Source organism: Glossina fuscipes, unplaced genomic scaffold (genome assembly GCF_014805625.2).
Source record: "Glossina fuscipes isolate IAEA_lab_2018 unplaced genomic scaffold, Yale_Gfus_2 27, whole genome shotgun sequence".
In the NCBI taxonomy this organism is placed as follows: Eukaryota; Metazoa; Arthropoda; class Insecta; order Diptera; family Glossinidae; genus Glossina; species Glossina fuscipes.
Genome location: NW_023998422.1, coordinates 2,577,601 through 2,596,678, shown reverse-complemented (window position 1 = coordinate 2,596,678; position 19,078 = coordinate 2,577,601). Strand labels below are relative to the sequence as shown.

Genomic DNA, 19,078 nt, shown 5'->3' with positions numbered 1-19,078 from the left:
GACTAAAATTAAAGTCGGATTTTCTATTTGCTCGCAATGCTTACCTTATGGACATGAATGAAAATTTTTAAAAGATGCGAGAAACGATAATTACATCGTCATAATGCTTATAAAACTTTACTAAGAAAAATTCTCAGGAGAAGAAGGTTTACATTGTTAAAGAAAAACTCCTGGTCGATTTGACGCCTTTGGTATGTTCCTCGATCGTTATCGTCCTTCCGTTCCCGATTATTTCTTTCCGCCCACTCAAATGTCCGTTGGCCCAACTCTCAACTTTGTTTCAGAATTGTATAGAAAACGCAAAATCAAGGGCTTTATGCCGCCTAAACTATTCTCTTGGGTTTTGCGAAAGAGAGGAAGGCAACACGGCTACCAATGGGTTCAACTTTTTTCTAATAGGCGTTAAGAATGTTTCGCGGAGTTTCGTACTCGTACTCGTGGTTATCACAAAGTTGCAACAGCAGCATTCGTTGAGATGATAGGTAGGCCACACTTTTCCTAAAATGGCTGAAATGTCTTAATATTCCAAGAGTAATTGACCCTCCTAGGCGAACGCAAACGTCCTTACCTTCGTATACTATCGGATAATACAAAATGAAACATTTTCAATGCAGTTGTTAATGTTAAACCCTAGACACGTCTGTCCTTGGGTCCTCTCCCTGTTCCAATATCGGCGCATATGTCCACCGACATTTCAATATATCGGTTCGTTAATCAATCCATCCGTCCGTCTGTCCTCTATTAAGATGGTCATAGTTATTTAAATTACGGTAGAAACTGAACTTTGGCGTAAATCTCCGTAATTGATAACTAAGAGATTAATTACCTGCCCATAGTAGACAAAAAGTTACTATATAGGTATAAAATTTAATAAAAGAAGTTTTCTGCGAACAGAAATGTTAACGAAATACCTTCCTGAAGAGAGTTGCATCTCAACTTGAATAACTTTCTTACTTAGGGTTGAAGCATTTTTTTAATTGGAAACTTGTGCAAAACATAAGAGCGAGAGCCCAGTTAAGGCAATCCGAAGGATTTGATTTAAATAATACAAAATTTTCGGTCTTGAGGTTAAAGATGAACAACTTCTAAGATAGTCGAATAAGTGTGAAGATGAAGAACTGTAAAGAATATTAAATGGAAACACAAAAATTGGTATGAAAGCAAAAGATTTTCTTTAGTATTTAAATCTGTGACTGTGGCAAAAGGAACGTAACGTTCTTTAGTAGGTTTGATTATTTTTTGAAATATTCACCGGATTTAATTTACAAATCAAATTCCATTGTAGACGCCAATACAGTTGTTGTAACATTCAAAGCTTCCGAATTTCAGTATAGTAGTTTATTGGGCATCTGACATTCTTAGTCTTCTTTGTCTTCTGCTCTTTACCTTCCGAAATCAAAATGATCACCTTAAACCTTTATTTGTTCTTCGTTATTCCGTATAATTTTTATTGGATTACATCATAAAATTGGGTGAATCGAGTAATCAGAATACCAATGCAATTTTTAAATTATAAGAGTAGCGGGATGAATGGGATATAATATGCGATATGGGGCACACGACATAATATACGATGCATATCATATCTTAGATCTATTCGCCAGTAAAGTGACGTATCAAAAATTTATACTTGACCAGAGAAAATATTGTTTTCGAGTTGTTAGGCATTTGGAAGAGAAAGAAAAATAAAATCGAATTCAATTTGCGAGGTCAACAACACGCTCTCGTTCTTGTTAATATTAAGTAGTTTTATCACATATCTTCGTTACTAACTTGCATTATGTTTATCTAATTTCAGTGTATTTTACTAAGGAAATAAGGTAAGTGATTTCGTAGTAAAGGCAGTAAATAAGAAGATTATCTTACGCTTTGGCTGATTATTTTATACCCATCACCTTCGTCTTGAAAACATTTAAAATAAAGGGAATCCGTGAGTTTTCGATATTCTGTAACGTTGGCCGGACTCGATATTTTCACACTGGTCAAGATCATTCGAAAAATATGCGGGAAAACTTTCATCACTGTTCCTTTTGTAGTTTTTAGGCGAAGCCCCATCACTTTTGCTTTCAAAAGCAGAATTATTTTTAGGATATGGTGCACTGTAGGCGTGTCCTTTCACTGATTTGGCTTTTTTTCTAGACCAATCTCTATATAAAAATGTCCAATGTTCCAATGTCTTAGCTAAATTTGAAGGCGTATACTTAATATTCGCGATCTAGACATTCTTTGTCATAAACGGACGGACAGGAAGACTGTGATCAAATTAAAATTTAGTACTGATCAAGGACATATATACTGTTTTTATAGAGTTCCGAAAGTTTCCTGCCGCTTTTTACAAATGTGTATTCCCGACAAATTGAGTATGCCCGAAACCTCTAGGTGGTACTAATAAAAATTTAAGTGCAGAATTCATTCATAAGTCGTGCCTAACTTTTTTCCTAAGATTAATTTTAGACTTTCTTGTACATATTGATACTGATTGTTGCATCTAGTCGATCAAAGGCTTTTGAGTGACACTTCGCGGCAGCGAAGGCAGAATAGCAGAAAGGAAGAGGATCATAGAGAGATAAACATTGACAAGCCACATAGCCTAAGTAACTAGAAGGAAAGAAGAATTTTATGCTGCTGTGATCACCACCGACGGGAAGTGTACTCATTTTGCTAAAACAGTTGCAGTGCCTACAAGGAAGCTTCGGAGACTCTATAAAATATACATGTTCTTGATCAACATTAAATTTTAAACCGATTTAACCCTGTCTCCCTGTCCGTATGTCTCCTAGTTGCGAAAAGGAACTTATCTGCTTCAAATTTGGTATAAACATTGGAATTTCTTACACGCAGCTTAGTGTAGAATTTGGGCTAAATCGGTCCAAGGACAAGCTCATAATATAGTACAAGCCGAAACCACCTTTGCTTTCAAATATAAAAAAGAATTGTTTTTTTGCTCGTTATTTACCGACTATAACGGATGCACGTATATTCCATGCGTAGTTCTACAGCCCGTTTAGGAAAATGAAAAAATCAGCCACGCCTTGTCAACATTACGGAAAAATGAAATTTCTGTTTTTTGTCAAATTAGTTTGCAGCACCAAGAACGAAGCTTCAGAAACGCTACAGACTCCACTCTTGATTAGTGTTAAAATTGAACTTTTGTAGATATGTTTGTCAGTTCGTCCGTCCATCAGTTGGTTAATTGCTATCGTCAACGTACCGGAGCTCGCAAAAAGGAAGATACCTGCTTCAGCAGCGCTACATAAATTAGCGCTTTGATTCTTCAAAAGCAGGAAGAATCACACACGCCTACCCAATATTATAGAATATGAGAATGTAGTTTTCTTTTTTTTTGTTTTAAAATAGCAGTGATGAGTATAAAAAATTCGATCATAGTCGAGTATAATATTCTTCTTCTTCTTGTTTTTTTTTTTTTTTTTTTGGATCCCGGATAAACATCATTATGCAACAGACAAAAATGTTAAAATTTATTTTCTTAAGATTTCGTTGAACATCGCGTGCATTTCGCTACTTAAGGAAATCTTGCGCTTAAGTTAATTTATGGTAAAAACACCTAAACGTATTTACAATCAGATAGAGAAGCGAATCCCAGACTTAAGTTAACAGTTAACAGTTAGCCCAGCTTCGCTTCTGTATAACTGTATTGACAGCAAAAGAGAAAAGATGCCAAGCATGCATTCACTTTCATATAGAATGTAAACCAATAACAAAAATTTCTTGTTGATTGAAATAACTTTGAAATAAAAAATGGGAAATAAAATAAACATCAATCAGATGTCAAAGAGTTCAATAAATCTGAATTATTTCCAGAGCGTTAGGTAGCTTACAGTATACAGTGGAGTACAAAATGCCAGTAGGAAGTTACTTTTATTATCGTTTCATTCCTTTACCTCGGCTTGTTGACCTAAAATCCCTTTACTGATTAGAGTATAAATAAGGTCACCGCCACACAGCTGCTGAAACATCTCAGCGGTATAGGAAATCTTGGAATAACCTAACTGACGCATAGGTGGTATGGCAGAAAAACTTCGTTTCATTCTCGACACATCTATGCAAAGCGAACTTAGAGGTTCTGTGATAAACAAACATGCAAATGAAAGGATCTTCACGAAGGCTTTTCGCTATTCCAAAATCATCGAGCAAATATATACATTTGGCAAACCTCAAAATACTCATTTTTGAACTCTGATGAACTGAAGTCAGTAATAGTTTGTTCGAATATTCCGAGGTATTCACAGTAGTGGCTTTCTTCTTGTCAAAGAAGATCGCTTCATGGTAGGAATGTGTTCATTGAATATTTATTTCCCTTAGCATGGATGAGCTTCTTCTTCTCGCCAATTGTCCGATTTATCCATCCACCTACATCGTCGAGCCGTGAAATGCTCTTTTATTAATTTTTGACGGGACCGATGCACGAAGTTTAACTCACTGAAAAAAAAGGTTTTCATACGAATACTGCGATCTACTCCAACTAACGACTCTTCTCTTGTCGAGACAGATTGTTTCGTTGCAAATATATATCTAAAATCTTGCAACATCGTGTATGGCGCCGCTTTTCCTCATGTTCTCTCATGTAGTTTCTTCCGCCTACATTACAGCGAACATAACTCGAATTTAATGGTAATAGAAATGCTTACGAACACTTCGATACATTCACGATAACGGGAAAGATTGCTTCATAGTTAAAAATGTACCTAAATCCTTCCGGCATCCCGGATTTTGGAGTTCGCCGTATCCGACAAGGTACACTTCTCTATTATTGTTTATGTATAGATTAGCTTGGACGCTCGACTGGAAATCTTCTTTACGAAAATTGCCACATTTTTACAGTCTTCAGTTTTCGCTTTGTAGTAAAAATGTATTCATCTTCGAAAGCTGAATCGCTTATGCCGATTAAGCAGCAATAATGTCTTAATTTGTTAAAGAAATCTATTAATCTGCAATAAATGTGAAAGGATTCCAGATGCGTAACTGAAAATCAATAGCATACACTTTTTGTTTTCATTTTCGTTTCTACCGCTTTCGTTCATTTGTTTAATTGTGAATGAAGGAAAGATTATCAAAACCAATTTTTGGGCAAATATCTATTTCGTGCAATTAACATCAATAAGGAAATGTTTGAATTTTCATTTTCATAGAAAAAAAATTAAAAACTAAATTAACTAAATTAACCATTTCGATGAGAGAGATGCAAAAATCAAAAAAAAAAATAAATAAATAAATAATAAAAACACGGAAAATATAATAAACCGTAAATATATTCTTCGTAAGTTTGTGTGAGTGCGTGTATGTGAATACAAAGGAGAATACATATATATATATATATATACATACATATATATATATATATACATACATATATATATATATGTGCACTTTTGCTGCTTTACTATAAAACAAATGAAAAGAAAACAAATCGTTGACGTTTGGCGCACGTTGACTAGCCCACGCTTAAGAGATTTATTGCGTTTCTGCGATATAGTGGTGATATAGTGTTTGCTGCTACAACTGCGGTTGCTGCTGCTGATAGTGTTCTGCTTGTGCTATGTACGCTAAAGTGCTAGTGCTGTTGTTACCTACCACTACACATAAACATATATGTATCTATATATATATATATATGCTTACTGTTGTGATGCTGTGATACCGTTGTATTACGTTGATTTACTTGAGTTCATTGCAAAATTGAGTTTATTTATGGGCGAGCGTAAAATGAGTGGTCTGCGTGGGCTTAATATCGATTCATATAAACACTTATACTCGCTCATATACAACACATTTATAGTTTAATGCTTTGCAGCATCTACAGTTACAGTATTAGTTGCGGTTTAAAGTTTTTATAGATAAACATGTACGCGCGTTTATGAATGCATATGAAGGTATTATGTTTACGTTGGTTATAAATTCAATTTTTATTTTTTTCTTATTTATTTATTTATTTATTCCTTTTTTTTTTTTTTTTGCTGTTAAGTAGAAACAATAAAAGCTCCCGTGTTTACGTTTTACGATTGTTGTCGTTATTGTTGTGGTTTGATGTTGTCTTATTGATGTTTGTTAGTTTTTTCATTTTTCGTTTTTCTTTTGGCTTTTTATTTTTGTTGTCTTTTTTTTTTTACCTTACTTTCAGTTATAAATGATGATTTTTTCATGTGAAAGTTGTTAGAGATTTAGGAAAATGTTTGCAAACGTAGGCGTAATTCATTTAAAATTGTAATTAATTCCAAAAAAAAAGAAAAAAACAAAAACAAAAAAACAAAAATAGAGGAAATTCAATATAAAAAATTGAGTTACAATTATCTCGTTGGGAGTAAATCGTTTTAAGAAATCAATACAAGCAAGAGACACTTTTATTATCCGTACACATATAATCGGCTTATCACATGTCTGGCTGAACTATTAATTACAGACAGACGCATTTGATAGTTGGTTGGGAAAATTGTACAAACTATTGGTCAGGTGTATAAGAATATTTAATTAACAGTAAATTGCATAACTGCATAATGGAAAATATCTCCTTGACAAAAATATTCTATAAGGTTTCATTTCGTGCAGTACCTCAGGCGATGAATGTATGCGAATGTCTTATGCCGCACTTAATCGAGCTTCATATAGAAGCATTTTTCATTATTCTAATCGATTCAGATTTATTTCCTGCCTCAGCTTACGCTTATTTGTCCAATTTGATTGTCTGTTCATATACTTTTACGTTCAACTTACAATTCACGATTTTCAAGCTATTTTGCTAAAATTTCTACGACTTATTGGAAATTGCTATGCTAAGTTATCCGCGTCCCTCCCCATACACGCGTTCTTATGAAAAGTAAACCTTTTACCTGTGCACGAGTCATACTATTTGATGGTCTATCTAGATCGAAGCATGTGAAGAAATCTCGAAGGCGACCGTTGACTGTCATCTTGCTGGAAAGTGTCCCCGTAATAAATTTTGGACAGTTTTTCTCTGTAACACTCACCTTCACATCGCCAGATTTTTTTGGCATTTTTTTCACAATAAAAAGAGCTAGTGTTAGTACCGTTTAACAAAGTAAAACGAAAAGAAAAAAAAAAAAATGTCGAATTGCAAAATGAAATAATCAAAAGATTCAAGTTCAAGGTTCCAAAGCGATACAAATTCATTGCTCAGTAAGATTAGGATTAACGCTCAGGGACAATCAACGCCGGCTTTTGAAAAATCCAATGATGACTTTCTTGTGGTGTGAATTTTACTCTCTTAATATGGCACGACCTAAATGGAAAGCTAATGCAGCAAGGAAAGAAGAAGAGGGCAAACATACCCTCATCAAGGCTTTTCAGAAATATAAATGATGAATGTATAAAGGATTGATTGGCAAAGGATTGCTGTACCGACCAATGACGACTAATTTTTCTGTTCTGAAATTGTCACTGTTGACATGGATGATTTTTATTTGTGACATTTGCTCTATTAAGTGATTCACTCAAAGAGACGAATATATATCTACATATAAGAGATAAGATCGACATACATATGTTTACGTGCGTCTGCGTATGTATCAAGCATGTTCAGCTAATCAGATCCCCATAATGATTAGCACTTTTATTATACTCTACGCCACTTTCGTCACAAGGGTGTGTTTAATTTGTGCGGATGTATGCAACGCCTGTGTTCAACCTGCAGGTCGCAATTTTCGCATCTTTTTTAATGAAATTCAGTACAACGTCATATTTTGCCTGAAGGACGAACGCTACTGAACATGGTGGGGATCGGACCACTCTTTCGACCATTTCTAATGCAAGGGCTTTCTTTAAAAAGTCGTCATATGAATAATTGTGTTAAGCGAAGTGGCATAGGGTACTTATTGGTGGGCCATGTCCATGCCATCATAATATTTTCACTGGCTTTTCTATTGAAATAAAAAATTTCCAAACGAAAACTTAACCGCTTTTGTTGAAAAGATTACACGTCATGTACAGCACATAGAGGTCTTTCCTTCTCCAGAGTCCCAGGTTAATTCGCTATCGGAATTTTCTTTTTAATCTACGATAAAATAAAGTTTTTCATAAACCAAAGTTATTCTGCTATTCGAAAACTTTGAAAGTTTTTCAAAAATAATAATCAAGTTTCAGTGCTTTTAGAGAAATCGAAACCATTCAATCCATGAGAACATGAATTATAACGGCATAAGTGTTTTCATTTTCAATATAACTATCATTTTTAATTTGGTTTTTCTTTTTCTTTTTTTTCATGTATTTTAGATAATTTACACATTGTTCGAGTATAACGTGTTAAACTAAATTAAATTGCAAAAAACCAAAACAAACAAACAAACAAACAAACCAAATAACCAATATAAATAAATGAATAAAAATAAAATAAAAATATTTTCAGAATAAGAAAATAAGAAAACCAATATTTGTTGTTAAGCATAAACTTTAAAGTAACACAAGCGTGGAGAGAAACTAACTCATTTATATCTGTATCCGCTCACTTATTCATTCATTTATATACCTACATATATACATATGTATATATATAAATTTATTTATTTATTATATATATATATATATAAATATTATAAAAAAGCAACGTACCAGGTGCCAGGTTCGAAAACAGCTCTATTATATAAATTACACCGTTTATAACTATTTCGTTTTTGGCTTTCAATTTCATTGATATTTTAGTTTTTTAAAGAAAAGAAAAAAAGCATAAATAGGCATAAAATAGCAATCTTAAGCTAAAGGCGAACTTTTGATACTCACCGCTTATATATAGCGACAGTTTCGAAGAGACATTCTGTCAGCTGCATTCTGCCACTTGTAACCGGTCACTTATCTTAAGAGTATGTGTTTTTTGATAATAGGTTTTGTGTGTTTCTATCAAAATTACTATTCCGTAACAACACTCGCCATAAAACCCGTCTATTATCAATTGTGTTGTAAAACTAGGCTGTCAAGTCACGAGGAACCGCAAATAAAAAAAATGTCTTTTGACTTGTGATGTCTTTGTGATGGATTATGTCGGTCAGAATACTGCTGTGTATGTGAAACTACGTGTAAATTGGATAATTGCTAACACCATTGAATTTATCTGATTTAAGAGAGATGTCTGCAAGCCTGCATACCTTTCTTAGTCTCTATATAAAATGAAATTTATTAAAAATGATGAAAAAAAGTCAGTGATGGATTTTTTCGAATCATGCAATAATTTTCTCCCCTTGGACACGAATAGAAAAGAATACTTTCTTCTACAGATTCGGGCCACAACTCTAACTGGGCCTTAGCGCTAGAAGTAGATTTGTATATATATATATTTCTACCAAAAGGAATCATTTTGACCACTTTTCTTATGAAATCGGTACAGTCGCCGAAATTTGTCGCAAGCATTCCTTGATCCGAAATAACTTATAGAAGAAAATACGAAACTTATAGAAGAAAATACGAAAACATTGTCGGTGTCTTTACGAGGTTGCCGCCTTTTCTTTTACATTGTGAACGCGCATAAGGAGAAACCGCAATCATTTTTGAACCGTACATTTCTAATCGGTTAGGAAATGTTTTTGCTTCTTCTCCACGGTTTTACGACTGTGGTGATTTCACAAAGAAAGGGGATCAAAATGATGCCTTTTGGTAGAAATAGATAAATATCTTGAAGGCCAGAGTAGTTATAAGAAAATTGATTACAAATATTTGGGAATCTTGTCGTATTATCTTCGCTGCAATCATTTTTTTGAAGATCGAAAAAAAAAGCAAAAAATGTCGGGAAAATGTTTAAGAATGCTTTGCTATGCCTCTTGAAGTTATTTATAAAAAAAATCAACCAATATATTGGATCACATTTCTTATAGATGTCTGTGCATTAGTTAGGGCTTTAAGGAATGCTTTGACTAATTATTCAAAAATGAATTAAAAACGTAGCAGGTTTGGCAAAAAAAAAAAACCAAAGACTTTTTTAGAACATTTGATCGTAACTCCAAAGTACTTCAGTTTTAAGTGATTGAGTTTAAATTTCCAGTGTAACTTCGTGATGACACTCCCTTTCTTTCTATTATTTTGATTAAAAAAGCCGACCTGTTATTTATCTCCTTCCACAATCCCTTTATTGCTTAAGCGATAATTCCCAATAAGGGCAATATAAATATATCTAAAGTGGCCTTCAAGAAATCTCACAACAGCGAGTATGTTATCCTTTCTGACACAATACTCTCAGTAATATCGATGTAATCGAGACATTTCGTTTACTCAAAGCTACAATGATGAACTGAATGTAAGCAAAAGCAAAGGGCATTGGTTTTGAAGTCATTCACTGTCATTTGTTTTTGTTGTATTCTCTGAGTTAATTTTAGCAATTTTCAGCACAAGTGATATGAGAAACCCTTGTAGCTCTTTTGCCTTCAATTCATTTGTCAAGCATATGTACATTTTCTTTTCTATTATTTCTACGTAGTTTGCGCAAATGGAATGAAAGAACTATTATGCATAACGATAGTGTGTATGGATATGAAAATTGCAAATTGCAGTTTAACCATTTGATGTTGAATTACGTAGAGACCAAAAAACTGGTAGCAATAACATAAAAACGAAAGATTGCCACTTGCAATGTGAAAAACGACAGCAAACAAAGGCAATGAAATATTCAAGTAATACATTTGCATAACCTATCCGAACTAACAAATATATATTGCAAATAGTGGGCAATACCGTTGCCCATTGAGGTATATTTCTGTACTGTAATTATCTTTGATCTTGTGTTTGTCTTATTGAACTATATTCATAAATATGTATATATATACAATATATGCATGTATACAATATTCATATAAAGCTATTGCTTGTATGTTTGTATGTAAGTATTTCGATATAAACAGTGAATGAGTCAAATTTGGGTAATCATGGCCAGTTGTTTCAATTATTTCTAATATAAATATTACGATGAACATTTAATTAGTTAATAACCTTAAGTTTTAGCATTGAACACCTACCTACGTTAATCTTAGGAAAATAATATTAAGGTTTTCAAGTTTATTAAAATTGTAGAGATATCCATAGCGACGTGAATTTAAATTTTTTTTTACACCCTCTCTTATCAGTACCCATATAAAGGTAGCCAGAGAAATGAACTTCAAAACTAAAGTCTTACAGCACTACCATCTGAGGTTGCCAGCTTTATTGAAAACTCTACCGCACTTTGAACTCACGACCATGGGGTTGTTAGTCGAGATCCATTGCCTACTCGGCCAGTCAGGCGGATACATAGACCATCCCTTGAAAACATAACAAGAAAGCAAAAGTAGAAAAAAGTAAGAAGAATAGAACGCCGAACCGTTCTCAATAGTGTTCGTGCTTCGGCTGGTGTATCAAATTTCATCAAAATATCTCAAAAATTGCGGCCTGTACATTGAAAACAAGACGCACAGACAGACAGACAAGCTTAACTCGATTCCCAAAGTGTCTCGAAATAACAAAAACACTGGATCCATCTCAATCTCTCGATGGGATTTATCACCTTCTCGACGTCCGCACCAACTTAATATATCCATAAGTGGTGTAGGATATTGTAAATGACTTTTAACGCATATTACGTTTACAAACTCTATGGTATTTTGAAATCTAGAAGTATCTATCGAAATATTAATTTAACATTTTTATGTTTTATTGAATTAGTGTTTATCCTTCAAGCTATGCTTTTAATATTTTTTTCTGCCTTCGCCTGCAAGTATATTAATTTTTGAAAGTTTACATAAATCAAAAAGGTATGCATCAAAAAGCCCAATTATTTTTTTCTTTTAGCAATCACTGTAAATATACTAAGTTTGTAAAAAGTATGCAAGTATATAAATAAATAATTTTATACCATCGCCTGAAGATATGCTAAACTTCTCCAATTTATGTAACTCCTAGAAATATGCAGTTAATTAAATTAACCTTTTTGGGCCAGCTCTTGCGTATAAGTTCTGTACATAAATATAAAACAAGCTAAGGAAATATGCAAGAAAATGGAAACTTTGTTAAATCTATGTAGTTTCTAAAAATATGAGTGTAGTTATGCTTAGTTTATGTACATCGGAAGTATGTGTATGAAGATGAACAACTTAATTTTACACTTACTCTTGGAAATATGTCAATTTTATTAAGTCGATGTAAATCTTCCGACGAATTAATCGAAAGCACATCTACAGTAAGGGCAATCGTGACCAGCATGAGTCCATCTTTTCGTTTAAAGCTTGTGTCCTGGGATTGCGAATTTCAATTTTTCTGTTTTCAGACCCGAAACCGACGGATAGGGATATACTCTTTTTCTCAGGATGTTTGCAACATTCGGACGGAAGCTTGAGAAATTGTATAGAATATTCCTTATCAGTATTAAAGCAAGTTAGAAAAATCAAGATAATGCATTCAACATTGGCAAGCATATTGGACGCTCTTGCAGGCAGTTTCGTGTTGAATATGGGCTAAGTCGGTCAAGGGTTACGCGCGCAGTCCAGAGTAAAATAAGAAAAGCTTTATTTTCAAAGGAAAAAAAATCGGTTTTCCGTTGATAACTGATAAACTACGTGAAAAATCAAATCTGATACTCTATTTTAATACAAGGTTCGCCACTCATTGGATGTTTGCTATTTGATGGGAAGGAGTAATCCAGAATAGGAATCCGTATTTGCGTACGTTCGACTTGAAAGTAGCCACGTCTGAGTTTTTTCTTTGTTGGCTTGTCTTACATCCACGACTATCAATTAATAATCATATAAAGTTCAGTATATAGTACAAGTGCTGGGTCTTTATCGCAATTTTGTCGGCCGTGTGCACATTCTAACCATAGACAACAGCACAACATTATACGAACAGCATACGAACCGAAGGATACATAAACAAACGGTTCACGCTAAATTAACGTGAAATCCCACTCTGATTAAATATATATATATATATATATATATATGTGTTTTTATATGAAGCGAGAAAAGCAAAAAGTTCATAATAAGTTAGTAGCGAGTTGAAATGTTATCAAGTAAGAGTAAAAAAAATCTTTTAATTATATGCAAATATGAGAACGCACTACATATGGCCATAGCTATATACATATACGTATACATGTACATAATAATAGCATAAATATATCTTTCCATCATGTCGAGAGAAAGTGAATTGTTTTTCCCGATTGAAAAGCCGGAAAAGACATATAGCTGCTGGGTAGAAGAGTGCTTTATGAAATAAAACAATTCGTTGAGTAAAAATTTCTTAAAAAATCGGTTAATTACGTCCGTTCTTCAGACTTCTTAGGCATAATTCGCTTTTCACTTTATTGCGAACCATTTTGTCTCGGGTGCATAGTGTAGGCATGAATTTTTGAAATCTATTAACTTCATTACTTCGATCAACACACAAGCACACGCACAAGCGTTTCAAAAGTTTTAGAGTGGTTTAAGTTTCGTTTTTTTTTTTTTTTTTTTGTGTTTTTTTGAAAATTTCAAATTTACGCTTTTCCGGCAAATTAGTTGCACCAGCGGCGCGTGCTGAAACAATGAAATATAAAAACTGCAATCATATCAGGCAACAAAAATAATAACAGTAGCATAATGGAAAAAAACAAGCATAAAAGCAAGAACAAAAACTTAGCTTAGCTGTAGCTGTAAACATTGAAATCGTTCGCTTAGAAATGCTTTTGATTGTTATCTGAACGACTATAGAGACTGCTTTTTATTCGTTGTATATATGCGTTGTATATCTGTTGTATATATATACATGTATATATTGTAGATATATACAATGTTAATAAAGTGCGTTATATTGTTGTTTTTTTTTTTTTTTTTTTGTAAAATATAAGAACTTTTTTTCTATGAAAATCATTTTATTATTTTTCTTTCCTTATTAAAGATAAATACGTACAGGCACACCGTCCTACGCACAATGCAAGTATTAGATATTAAAATATTTTACTTATTTATTAGATTGCAATTTCGTTTAGTAACTCAGTGAATTATGTGATATAATAAATATTTTATATATTTCATGGTTTTACTTAAACTTGTACTTGAACGGACATAAACCATGGCATCACACAGTCACTTGAGTATCAAAAAGCATTTAGTTACAACTCTTTGCTTACATGGTAATGGATCGGGTCGGGTCCCCCGATGAAGTTAAGAAAAAATGAAAAAAAAAAAAAGATTATCTCTTCATCAGTTTCCCCATTTTCCATGTGAAAAAATTGAAATGGTTCTATATTGATATCCACTACGAAGAAGTTGGTATGTGACTTGCATACTCGCTCGCTATTCAAGCTAATTCCCAAATAAAATGTGATCAGGAATGTTTGGCAGAAATGGAAGACATATTCAAAGTACGACCTTTTTGGAGACTAAAGAGACGGAAATCCATCTTGTTTTGGTAATCATCATTTTTAATTTAATTTATCATTTTCTTCTTTGCGCCTCCCTTTTTTTAACGCTTAACTATCTTTCACTCGTGGAGAAATAACACTAATTGTTGCAAACATAGAATTCTTTAATTAAAAACTCGTAAAATCATTTGTTAATTGCAAGCGTTTCGGTCAACTAGGTAGGCGTAAAACCTTTCAAATTTTGTGTCATTTTCGAAGATTTGTTTCAAGCATATTTGACAAGCAAAAGCTAGGCGGTCTACAGATATGGATCGATATGCATTCGCTGAATATATTCGTTTAGGGACTGGAGATGTGCGAACAAGATTAGGATTTTTTAAACGACATAACTCCATTAAACCATGAAATTTATTATACCCTAGACCACTTGTCGAACAACGATATGTTAACTTTATCGGGGTGTAAACAACGCCCAAACAGACTGAGGACTGGAACGGACATAGCTTTCATTATGTGGATCGATCACACAGTAGACAAAGAACAAGTGATTGATTTTCTTATTATTTTGCGATGACAATAAAGCGAAAACTATATACGTACAACTATCGATATCTAAGGTATCGTCTGTCTGTACATCACATAACGAATTTTTGCGCTTGTAAAGGCAAACTGTTTCTGAAGAGGCTTCCTAGGAACAAAGAAGCAGTAGCTTGCCGTAGGAAAATCAACGAATCGGTTCGGCTCATTAATAAGTTATAAAAATTCTGGAAAATTCCAGTTGTGGCAAGAAGGGTGTGGTGAGGTGAAAAAAGAAATTCGATAAAATTAAACGAAGAAACCTTAAAGAAACCAAAGACTATCTGCTTAATATTTGTTGAGTACTTTCTGATAGATGAATCGGTTTTATTTCCGTTCAGGAGTAAGAAAGACAAGTTGCCGGTTATTTGTGTCGGTCGCCTAATTTATTCATATAAGCCTTGAATGATCGCTGAAAAGGAAAGGAGACTAGTGTGCTTCTCTCGTCCACTTGTCTACTTCGAAATGTGTTCCAAGTTAGTTTAAGTTAACTAAGTCACGCTTATGATAACACCTTATAATTAACACACAAGGTGTGCTACTAACAGAACTTAAACATATTAAAGCCCAATAAAGGATGCACTTAATCGCTTTAATACATAAAAAATTATTTTAAAGTCGCTTAAAGGTAAAAATAGTTCGTTCTAAAACTGCAACTCGGACTTTTATAGGTTTTTGTTGTATAACGATGTATGTCCGCATATGGGATATGGGTATGGATATACGTATGTACGTTTTACTTAGGCAGCAGCACTTACAGTTTTTTATTTTTATTCTTATTTTTTGTTGTTCTCTTTTATTGTTATAATAAACATTTATAACAGATATATAAAGCAAACTAAAGAAAACGTAAATTGTTACAGAAAATAAAAACGAAAAAAAAAAAAAAAAAAAACCACTTACAATACAACTACAGAACAATACAGACATGTTGTTGTTTAACTAACGAAAGTTATTTATGGGTCCCTTGCCAAGCAAACAAAACTTTATGCCGACTTGGGGAGAGAGAAAGAGAGAAAAAGAGAAAGGGATAGGGATCGGTTGATTGGTCTTATATAGCAGTGGATTTTCTTTTTCTGCAACCCGGACATTTTCTTACATATTGCACACGTATACGAATATTCATACATTAAGAGTAATACTTGACTGGGCATAGGCCCGTTTTTTCTGTTTCTTTTTTTCAAGTTATTTGATTGTTTCCCTAGGTTTTATGCGTCATCGAGTGTTAATAATTTATTCTTGAAAAGCTTGTTCGTTTGTTTGCTTTTTAGCCTGCACCGCTTGCCTGCTTGGTTGTGCTTGCTTGCTTGTTTGCTTGCTTACTTACTTACTTATTTACTTGCTTGCTGGTTTGCTTCTTTGATCGCTTGCTTGTTATTGTAGCTAATCACTAGCAATAGTAGGTAAACTCATTTGTATGTATATGGATATGTTTGCGTTTGTGAACAAATGCATTTAGAATATTGTAGTGGGTGTCAAGCTCGATTTTTAACTTAAAAGACCGTAAAGAACTCAAGCAAACAATGCTTTGTGGTTTCTTGCATGCATCAAGCATATGCTGGTTAGTATGCATATAGACACATATGAATGTTTTCGTACATGTTCACAATGTCTGTCTAGGGTCGACGACTTTTTCACTTGCGTTATGCTTTTTTGTTTTTTACCTTTTGCTTAAATTTTCTTTTATTTTTGATACCCTCTACTAAACTTTAACGCTATACTAGACTGATCATCTCGCATATAACAGAAACAAATGTGATACGACTTCGTTGCATACATTTGTACATCGATGGATAGCTACCTATTTCTCTTCACAGGAAAACTTCCTGGACGATCTTATGACAATTTGTTTGGTTTATAATATAGCTTAAGGTGTTCTAAAATACTGACTTGAGGTTCGAAATTTAACACTTGTATTTGATAGAATACGCGTGAAAGAGAAAGATGTTTATGAGGTTTGGGAACAAATGGAAACCAAAGACATTAATACGTTGAGCGGAGAGTTCAGTGTCAGTGTGCGATGTAGCGCAATATAGCAACGCGCATGGCCTGACCGAGATTTTCTTGAAGACTCGCGTGGCAGTCAACGTGTTAAATATCATACATCAATCTATTATTCATGTAACGACAATGTTCTAAGATGCGTTACGTAGGAAGTGGGCGAAAAGGCGGACCATTTCCAATAGCCATCATTCTTGTTCCAAAACACGTCAGTATACCATATTTGTGTGTAGATTGAACACAAGAAAGCAAGAGGGACAGATGGAAAGACAAGCTTAAATGGAATCAGGATGAAATTCTGAGATTTTGATTGGATCGGTATCATAATACGTGGCCCTCTTTCAAGTCCTTCTTGGTGCTGCCTACATTCGTATAATCCTAATACTCTCCTTTACCATAAGTTTAGTACGAATAATAACAACGTTATCAGTATAACGAAACTTTAAATCAGTGGTTAATTAATGGCAGGTTATTCCCGACTTCATGATAGCTATACAAGATCAAATAATATGCACTAGAATCTATCAAATAGACGAGCGGCTTTCAAACTGCAGGAAATATGAAACACATCACACCAAGAAGCACATAGTTCGCCCATAGAGCGTATAAACATATTGTCTGTTGGCAAAAACAAATCATTTTGCCCCTCTTCCGAAAACTATAAAATTAAGATAGATATTCTGTTTTATAAGTAAAACCTGTAAGAAGTGATACCAACATCTATCAATCTCTATAAATACTCTTCGCCGTTGTTGTCCCAACACGAATCCCAACGAATCTTATGTGTGTCTGTAAAACTTTTACTGATATAAAGCAAATTGATATGACTGAAGACCTTGCGGTAGAAGATGAACTACTATAATCTATCCATCTAAAGTTAGTAACGGAACTGAGGTCTAGTCCTGTGGACACTGTTTTTAAAGGGATCGGTTTAGGCTTATAATCCTTTAAGAGATTCCTAATAATTTATTTTAATTTTTTTTAATTACTATTAATTATTATTATTTGGTTTACAATCTTTTGCAAAAACTTGAGGAAAATAACAGAGGTTGCTGTCGCCCGAAGAAAGCAACATAAACTATAGAAACTTTGTCAAAATAATCTAAGGAAGAAGAATAAATTAATTTCTAAACGGAAGAGCCAGTCTATGATGCCGTTTGATTCTACTTATCCCCATCAGTTTCATCCAGAAGAGATATTTTGCCAATGAATTTATGATAACAACTTAGTCTGATAAAATATTTGGAAGAAAGGCGTAGGACAAGATCTAGCACGTCTTCGATTGATATTTTCGAAGTATGTCAATATTAAAGTTACTGACTGCTTGTGAACGACATAAACAGGGTTACTCGAACAATTTTTGCCAATACTGATAGAAAGTAAAGAGTAGAGCGTCCCTAACATATGTGGCCATTATCAGCCATTTTGCATTTTTAGTTTGCTTTTGACAGATGTAAAGATGGACGGGTTTTCACCGGACTTATCCCCCTGTGACTTCTTCAGGTTCCCAAAATTGACGCGGTTCCGCCACGATTAAGGGGATGAAGACCGCATCGCTGAAAAACCTCAAGGCTATACCGGAAAGCGCATATCAGAAGAGTTTCGAGAATTGGAAAAAGCGCCAGCACAAGAAGGCTTTAAAGGGAACAAATGTAGATATTAATGAATAAATAAATATTTTTCGAGAACAATACAGAGTCCGCCTTCTCACTTTGTATGTATATAACCCATCACTTAACTTGTTTTCGGTCTTGCTTGCTATTTCCTTAAAATTTACTTATTCAAAGGCACTTACAATGTTACATGATTTTCACTATCGATCCTTTGTTTCTCTTTAAGATAGTCAGTGAATATTATACGACGCACATCCCAAAATACGGAAGCCATAACCTGTCAACATTCTTATATATCGCATAAAAACACCGCCGCCTAAACGACTCCAACAGATTGTTATTTTGAGTTAAAAGGGAGCAATCGTGTCACTCATTTCAAACAGATCTTTCTCTTGAGAAAAGGATCAAATGGAATAGCGAATGGGCTACTTTTAGGTATCTTTAGGGTGCCAGCTACTTTAGACAACTTCACTTTTCGGTCTCCTAAAACGAGGATTTTTTTTGGAACAACTGCCGAATTCGGGCGAGCAAAGCGTTCAGCATCATTAGTGTGCCTATGAGTTTT

At 33.9% G+C, this 19,078-nt stretch overlaps 1 protein-coding gene across 2 annotated transcripts in view; it reads left to right on the top strand.

Annotated features, from left to right (window-relative positions):
- The window catches only part of LOC119635716, a 203,530-nt gene that overhangs the window by 48,689 nt on the left and 135,763 nt on the right, over positions 1-19,078 (top strand). Inside the window, exon 2 of one of the 2 annotated variants that reach the window (XM_038030688.1) lies at positions 1,799-1,820. The exons of the other annotated variant lie outside the window; for it this stretch is intronic. The gene's annotated coding sequence lies outside the window, so the exon portion shown is untranslated. The remainder of the gene's footprint in view (positions 1-1,798; positions 1,821-19,078) is intronic. 2 annotated transcript variants of the gene reach the window in all.